The sequence below is a fragment of the Gekko japonicus genome, unplaced genomic scaffold, assembly GCF_001447785.1.
Source record: "Gekko japonicus isolate JY-2015 unplaced genomic scaffold, Gekko_japonicus_V1.1 scaffold4065, whole genome shotgun sequence".
In the NCBI taxonomy this organism is placed as follows: Eukaryota; Metazoa; Chordata; class Lepidosauria; order Squamata; family Gekkonidae; genus Gekko; species Gekko japonicus.
Window position 1 is genome coordinate 67,484 of NW_015169300.1, and position 6,735 is coordinate 74,218.

Consider the following 6,735-nt stretch of genomic DNA (forward strand, 5'->3'; position numbering starts at 1 on the left):
GAAAAATCCCTGACACTGGGCCTTTCCCACAATTTCATCACCTGTGTCCCCTTTTTGCATTGGTCCCCCCCTTTTCTGCACGTGTTTCGCTTCCACAAGTCACTGATTCAATACCGTATCACCGTTTTACCAACATACTTGCCAGACATAAGCAAGAGTCCAGGAGCACCTTAAAGTCACATAGTTTGTTAGTTCTAAAGCTGCTACCGGACTCTTGCTCTTTTCTACTGCTACGAACAGACTAACACGGCTTCCCCTCTTGATCTCTTGCCAGACATAAGGCAATGTAATATTGAATCTACCACTAGAGGGAGCAAAACACATACAGAAAAGGCACCCACCCCCCAGCACGGCACACACAAACAAAGACAATGAGAGTGTGGAAGAGGCCACTGACATAGGATGTCTTAATGGCACTGCAGCAGGGCAGGTTCCTTTTTCCAAAGTCAGTTGGCAACACTCCCAGCAGCTCCAGGTGTAGCCTGATGCGCTTTCTCCTTTTTCTCTCTCAGCCATTCCCGAGTGCGAGACCGTTCCGGCGACCATGAAACTTCTGCTGGTCCTCCTTCTGGTGCTGCCTCTTCTCAGCAATATGGAAGCTCTGGTGATACCCCCAGGGGTAGATATCCTAATTATTTTTTTGGGGGGGGGAATTCAGCTCTTAAGGGAGACCTTTTTGCTTAGTGAGAGGCGGGTAACAGCAAGCTCTCCACCTGTATTTTACAGGGCTCTTTCCTCAGAGAACTCTTGAAATAACCAGTCCAAAGAAAGGATTTTTATTTAAAATAAATAAAGAGTGTTATGTATTGGGACTGAAACATTGCAGGACTGTGATGCCAGAGACAGGGTGAGCTTGGAGCCGAATAACAATAGACCAACAGGATTCTGGCAGGAACCAATCAAGATGTAAAGTTTTGTAAATAGCCTATCGTTGGGAGTGGGGTGTGTTTGGGGTGTGGCCATTGCAGGCAATATAACTGAGCTGAGGCTCTGGTCTGCAGTCTTGTTCTTGCTGAAATCGCTGAATAAAGTAGAGCTGATCACCAGACTGGGAGTCTGCTCCTCCATGGAACCCCCACTATTTAACAAAGAGCAAAACCATTCATACAATGCTAAAAGGGTATAAACAGAGGAGCAGGGAGAGGCAGAGAAGGAAGACTATTAATTACCTGTCCGGAAGACAAAGTCCATAGAAGAGCACCAGCATTCCTGAGGTCCAGATCCAGGAGAACACACGCACTCATTGACTGAGCTCTGGTCAGCTTAGTTACAGCCAAATTTCTCCCTGGGGCAGAATCACATATGAGCCCCCAATGCAATACTGTGAAGAGTTTCTCAGGCCAAAACAATGATCTGGGCAAAGCCTTGATGGCTTTTTCTGGAGCAAAACTGTAGTAGCTAATGGTTGTGTGATTAACTAATCGAAATGCAGACAGTGGCTTGATGACCTGGTCATTGTATTGGATATAGAGGGAGCAAAACACATACAGAAAAGGCACCCACCCCCCAGCACGGCACACACAAACAAAGACAATGAGAGTGTGGAAGAGGCCACTGACATGGGATGTCTTAATGGCACTGCAGCAAGCCAGGTTCCTTTTCCCAAAGTCAGTTGGCAACACTCCCAGCGGCTCCAGGTGTGGCCTGATGCGCTTTCTCCTTTTTCTCTCTCAGCCGTTCCTGAGTGCAAGACCGTTCCGGCGACCATGAAGCTTCTGTTGGTCCTCCTTCTGGTGCTGCCTCTCCTCAGCAATATGGAAGCTCTGGTGATACCCCAAGGGGTAGATCTCCTAATTATTATTTTTTTTTGGGGGGGGAATTCAGCTCTTAAGGGAGACCTTTTTGCTTAGTGAGAGGCTCTCCACCTGTATTTTACAGGGCTCTTTCCTCAGAGAACTCTTGAAATAACCAGTCCAAAGAAAGGATTTTTATTTAAAATAAATAAAGAGTGTTATGTATTGGGACTGAAACATTGCAGGACTGTGATGCCAGAGACAGGGTGAGCTTGGAGCCGAATAACAATAGACCAACAGGATTCTGGCAGGAACCAATCAAGATGTAAAGTTTTGTAAATCGCCTATCGTTGGGAGAGGGGTGCGTTGGGGTGTGGCCATTGCAGGCAATATCACCGAGCTGAGGCTATAGTCTACAGTCTTGTTCATTCTTGCTGTGAAATCACTGAATAAAGTAGCTGATCACCAGACTGGGAGTCTGCTCCTCCATGGAACCCCCACTATTTAACAAAGAGCAAAACCATTCATACAATGCTAAAAGGGTATAAACAGAGGAGCAGGGAGAGGCAGAGAAGGAAGACTATTAATTACCTGTCCGGAAGACAAAGTCCATAGAAGAGCACCAGCATTCCTGAGGTCCAGATCCAGGAGAACACACGCACTCATTGACTGAGCTCTGGTCAGCTTAGTTACAGCCAAATTTCTCCCTGGGGCAGAATCACATATGAGCCCCCAATGCAATACTGTGAAGAGTTTCTCAGGCCAAAACAATGATCTTGGCAAAGCCTTGATGGCTTTTTCCGGAGCAAAACTGTAGTAGCTAAGGGTTGTGTGATAAACTAATCGAAATGCAGACAGCGGCTTGATGACCTGGTCATTGTATTGGATGGGAAAGCTGTCAACAGTTAGGTGTTGCTATGGTCAGGGAAATGGAAGCAGGAAGGGTGAAGAAACTCAGTCAATAGGATTAAGAGCCAGTTTGGTGCAGTGGTTAAGTGTGTGGACTCTAATCTGGGAGAACCGGGTTTGATTCCCCACTCCTCTACTTGCAGCTGCTGGATGACCTTGGGCAAGCCATAGTTCTGATAAGAGCTGTCCTTGAAAAAGAGCAGTTTCTTCCAGTTTCTCTCAGCCCCACCTACTTCACAGGGTGTCTTTTGTGGGGAGGGGAAGGGGAAGGAGTTTGTAAGCTGCTCTGAGACTCCCTTGGGTAGTATATAAATCCAATCTCCTCCTCCTTTTCCTCCTCCTCCTCCTCTTTTTCAAGGGAAGGGTCATTTAATTGCTCTTTGGGTACGATGAACCAATCCATTGAGCTGCACCTAAACAAAGTGTTTTGAAACACAGCAGAAACCAATGAATCCCAAAGAGCCCAATTGAAGCCAAAGGAATGTCCATCTAAGTTGTTGACCTCTCAGTTCAGGCTGGAATTCTCCCAGAATTTCACCTGATCTCCAGACTGTAGATACGAGTTCCCCTGGAGGAAATGGCAGCTTTGGAGGGCAACTCCTCTGGCACCCAAACCTTTTCAACCTCTGCCCTCTCCAAGCATTGCCCCCCAAATATCCCAGAATTCCCCCAAGCCAGGGCTGGGAACCAGCCTCAAGCCTATGTTGGCTGAATGCCAGTTTAATTGTCATGACACCCCCTGAGGAACATGGGTTAGTTGTTTGGTGAGGCCCACCATGACCACATCTTGAACGTCAGGTCTCTGGGTAGAGGAGGTTCTTGTTGGACTCCTTGATAGATGGAATTCAGAAATGCCTCAAGAAACTTTAACTCAGTTGACTCATGTTTTCTTCCAGAGCGGGAAACGGTCTCTTGCTGAGGGAGAAGGTGAACAACAGGACGAGAGAGAGACGCTCGAGTTCCGGAGGGAAAGTGAAGCAGGTGGGTTTGAGTTTCCTTTTGGGAGGTTTGGGGCAACGGATGGGGTAGGACAATTTTTATCTCTCCCTCCTAGGCCATGCTCCCCTCCCCTCCCCCATGCTCCCCTCTGCTCCCCAAAATCCAGTTGGGCAGTGTCACCATTATACTCCTGGAGTTGGCATGTCTATATCTGTACTTAATACCAGGGCTTTTTTTTGTAGAAAAAGCCCAGCAGGAACTCATTAGCATAATAGGCCACACCCAACAGCAGAACCCCATTAGCATATTAGGCCACACCCCTGACAGTGCAGCTCATTAGCATATTAGGCCTTACCCCCATGCCTTCCCTTGGCGGGAAGGGCGGGAAGGGAAGGCGGTTTAAACTGCCTTCCCTTGGCTTGCTCAGGCGCCCCGTGGCTGCGGGGAGCCCAGGCAAGCTGGCCCTTGGTGTCACTGGGGGGTGGGGTTTGCTCTCCAGGCCTTCCCTCTGTAGCCACGCATGCAGAGGTTTTTGCTGTAGATGGCGTGGGCAACTCTGGAGCCAGCCAGAACTCCGTTCCTGTGCGTTCCTGCCCCCAAAATAGCCCTGCTTAATACTGTGTGATGGACCAAAGTGAACTAATGCAGCTTTCTCCAGCTTAGCCATTGTGTTGAAGGGGAGCAAACACTGTCGGCACAGAGCCCCATGTCCAGTCTTCAGGTGTCCCAGTTCAAAGGTAGCCTAGTTTGGAAAGACCTCTTGGTTGGAGACCTTGACCAGCAATGACCGGCTGGAGTCGATGCAACTGGTAGAGCGGGAGCCTTGGTCCAACTCTGCAGAGGGAAGCTTCCTAGGCTCATGACCTGCACGTCCACCTTGGCCAGCGTTTGGAGCCAAGTGGGTGCAAGTGGAGGTCTTTCATGGCTCACAAATGGATCCTGTTGTTCTGCAGAAACCAGAATGTTCCTCTTCACTGCAGCTGGGAAATAACCAATCGTCCCCCCCAGACTGCGCTTGGTTCCAGTCCAGAAACACGCTGTGTGACCCGGGGCTGTTCTGAGACGGTTACACAGGGAGGGCCGCAGGGACCTCTGCTGCAGGTGGGAAGCCTAACCTCTCTTTCACTTCCTACCCACAGGAGAACTGAACATCGACGACATCCCGGCAGGCCAGTGGCAAAAATAAAATTCGTACTGAAATGACAAAAAAATGTTTAGCTGCCACAAAAGCCTGTTTGCCCAGGCCATCAATCAATCAGTCAATCAATCAATCAATCAATCAATCAATCAATGAATCAACCAATCAATAAATAAAAGAAGATTAAACAGCCGTCTGTCTGAGTTTTCAAATGTGCCCAGGAACTTACAGGGTGGGAGGGAAGTCCAGTGTCCTTCAAGAGCTCCACCCTCCTGACCCACATGACCTCTGTCCTGTCAGGATTTAGTTGCCATTTCTTCACTCTTAGCCATTGAGCATTGTTGCCAGAGGTGCTGCCTTTTACTCTTGGGTAGCCCCAATAGCAAGGGCACCCCACTTCTAACCTGACCCAGAGACCCACAAAACTCAGGCCAAGGAAGGCACTCCTGGTTCTGAAACACAGAGCTAGCCACAGCTCTGAAAAAGAGGTCTCCATTTTCAGGTGACAGGCAACCTCAGAGCAAGCCTCCGGTCTTCCCCCTCCACCCAGCAGAGATTATGCTTATGGAATGACAATGAGTTCTAGCAAGTAAAGTATCTACATTTCTAAAGTCTATTCAAAAGCCGCTTGGCAAATAACTCTGTCTCCAGTAATTCTTCCTACTGAATACTTGTCTTTCCTGCTCTGTCCCTCAAGATACCAGAATAAACCAATCAAGCATTCAAATTATTAACTTTCCTTCTTGATGCTCATCAGGGATGTCTCCCACCTTTTGTTTACCCTGGCCAGGATCATTAGTGGCCAGATAATCCATTTAACTAGCCAACCAACACCTGGCTTCTATTGTTAAATCCAGACCCTGCCTCTCTGGAAGCTCATTGGTCACATCTAAGCCTTGCCCATCCTGATGCCACACACCCCTGGGACTCATCATTGGTCCAGGAAATCTATTGTTCTCACCTGGGACCGGCCATTGGTCTGCATTGTCTTTCAATGGGTATATCCCAGCGAACACATGGCCTCAGACCGTGTGTTTTCTGCCATGATGCCACCTGGCAGGTCACCCCTGGAACCCTCTGGGTTTTGGGTCACAACCCTTCTTCATGGACCTCTGCACATCTGGACAGGTAGTATCACCCCATATCCCCTCCATTAGCCATCAATCACCCCTGCTTCCTTAGGTCTGTATTGTGTGCGTGAATGTTTAATTATTGAGAATATTTAGTGAAGAAATCCTTATTTTGGCCACCCAGTCTCTTTGTCTATTCCTGGGTTCTTGGGAATTCTAACTCTGGTATACACAGGTCTGATCCTATAGTTATGCCAATTGCATATTAATAATTATAATTCCCCATCTTTATTAAATAATAGAGCAATTTGGCTAACAACATGGAGAGGGGCCGTGGCTCTGTTGCAGAGCAGAAAGTCCCCGGTTTGACCTCCAGCATCTCCAGGCCAAGAGAGCAGGTCATAAGCAATGCTCCCTCTAAGCTGTGGAATCTTGTGACCAAAACCCAGGTGCCATCAGGAGGTCCAACAGCGGGGACAGAACATCAGAAGCCCTCCCACTGTGACCCCCTGTGATGAACCCCCTTATTTCTGGGTATGTGGTGATTTGTTGCTTCACTCTTTTACAAGCTGGAGCGGTCTTCTTTTTCACTGACACTGTCACTGTTTGACCAGGAACCCACCCAGTTCATCTGTCTGTCACAAATCAAGCCACTTATTTTCTCTGGGGCTTTTCATGAACACTGCCTTTTTCTGGGACGAAGCTTACCAGGGGTCATTTCATAGAAAAAGAGGTGCAGGAGCGCATTAGCATAACTTATTAGCATAACTTATTTGCATATGCCACACCCACTGACATCACCGGAAGTCACCCACCGCTCAGGCTCCACTGGACTGTTTTGGATTGCTAGCTATGGGGAAGTGGGGAACATGCAGATCTGCCCTCGCAGAGGAGGGAGAGCTTGTACCTGAAGGCGGGTGGGGTGGGGGCTCTGCAACTTACCTGG